Raw genomic sequence first — 2,229 nt, 5'->3', positions numbered from 1 at the left:
AGTGTCTCTGGATTATGAAGCCTGCTTTAATTTATCAGTTAATTTTATCTGAGGTCTCCCAGCGCTGTTGTTGCATTTTCAGGTTTCTGTTCTGTGGTTTAAGTGTCTCTGGATCACGCAGCCTGCTTTTATTTACAATTTATTTTATTTGACGTCTCCAGAGCTGTTGTTGCATTTTCAGGTTTCTGTTCTGTGGTTTAAGTGTCTCTGGATCACGCAGCCTGCTTTAATTCACAGTTTATTTTATCTGAAGTCTCCAGCACTGTCGCTGCATTTTCAGGTTTCTGTCCTGAGCTCTCAGTGTCTCTGGATTGCGCAGCCTGCTTTAATTTATCAGTTTATTTTTCTGATGACTCCAGCACTGTGGTTTCATTTTCAGGTTTCTATTCTGAGGTCTAAGTGTCTCTGGATTACGCAGCTTGCTTTAATTCACAGTTTATTTAATCTGATGTCTCCCAATGCTGTCGTTGCATTTTCAGGTTTCTATTCTGAATTTTCAGGGTCGCTGGATCCCGTAATCTGCTTTAATTTACAGTTTATTTTATCTTATGTCTCCAGCGCTGTCATTGCATTTTTCACGTGTCTATTTGAGCTCTCAGTGTCTCTGGATCAGGCAGCCTGATTTAATATATCAGTTTATTTTATCGGATATCTCCAGCACTGTGGTTGCAATTTCAGGATTCTTTTCTGAGCTCTAAGTGTTTCTGGATTACGCAGCCTGCTTTAATTTATCAGTTTATTTTATATGACCTCTCCCAGCAGTGTCGTTGCATTTTCAGGTTTGTATTCTGAGCTCTAAGTGTCTCTGAATTATGCAACCTGCTCTAATTTATCAGTGTATTTTTATCTGACATCTCCAGCGTTGTTGTTGCATTTTCAGGTTTCTGTTCTGAGCTCTCAGTGTCTCTGGATTACGCAGCCTGCTTTAATTTACGGTTTGTTTTATCTGACGTCTCCCAGCACTGTCGTTGCCTTTTCAGGTTTCTGTTCTGAGCTCTCAGTGTCTCTGGATCATGCAGCCTCCTTTAATTCCCAGTTTATATTATCTGACGTCTCTCATCGCTGATGTTGCATTTTCAGGTTTCTATCCAGAACTAAGTGTCTCTGGATTACGCAGCCTGCATTAATTTATCAGTTTATTTTATCTGATGTCTCCCAGCGGTGTCGTTGCATTTTCAGGTTTCTATTCTAAGCTCTCAGGGTCTCTGGATTATGCAGCCTGCTTTAATTTATCACTTTATTTTATTTGACGTCTCCCAGCGCTGTCATTGCATTTTAGGTTTCTATTCTGAGCTCTCAATGTCTCTGGATGGCACAGCCTGCTTTAATTTATCAGTTTATTTTTTCTGAGGTCCCCGAGCGCTGTTCTTGCATTTTCAGGTTTCTGTTGTGAGCTTAAGTGTCTCTGGATCACGCAGCCTGCTTTTATTTACAATTTATTTTATTTGACGTCTCCAGAGCTGTCGTTGCATTTTCAGGTTTCTGTTCTGAGCTCTCAGTGTCTCTGGATCAAGCATCCTTCTTTAATTCACAGTTTATTTTATCTTAAGTCTCCAGAGCTGTCGTTGCATTTTCAGGTTTCTGTCCTGACCTCTCATTGTCTCTGGATTCCGCAGCCTGCTTTAATTTATCAGTTTATTTTTCTGATGTCTCCAACACTGTGGTTTTATTTTCAGGTTTGTAATCTGAGGCCTAACTGTCTCTGGATTACACAGCCTGCTTTAATTTACAGTTTATATTACCTGATGTCTCCCAATGCTGTCGTTGCATTTTCAGGTTTCTATTCTGAGCTTTCAGGGTTGCTGGATCCCGTAACCTGCTTTAATTTACAGTTTATTTTATCTGATGTCTCCGATGGCTGTCGTTGCATTTTCAGGTTTCTGTTCTGAGCTCTAAGTGTCTCTGGATTACACAGCCTGCTTTAATTTATCAACTTCTTTTATATGACCCCTCCCAGCAGTGTCGCTGCATTTTCAGGTTTGTATTCTGAGCTCTAACTGTCTCTGAATTATGCAACCTGCTTTAATTTATCAGTTTTTTTTTTTATCTGACGTCTCGCAATGCTGTTGTTGCATTTTCAGGTTTCTAATCTGAGCTCTAAGTGTCTCTGAATTATGCAGCCGGATATAATTTACCAGTTTATTTTATCTGATGTCTCCCAGCGCTGTCGATGCATTTTCAGGTTTCTATTCTGAGCTCTAAGTGTCTCTGGATTAAGCAGCCTGCTTT

The sequence above is a fragment of the Cricetulus griseus genome, unplaced genomic scaffold, assembly GCF_003668045.3.
Source record: "Cricetulus griseus strain 17A/GY unplaced genomic scaffold, alternate assembly CriGri-PICRH-1.0 unplaced_scaffold_16, whole genome shotgun sequence".
Taxonomy (NCBI): Eukaryota; Metazoa; Chordata; class Mammalia; order Rodentia; family Cricetidae; genus Cricetulus; species Cricetulus griseus.
This window is presented reverse-complemented; position numbering follows the sequence as displayed.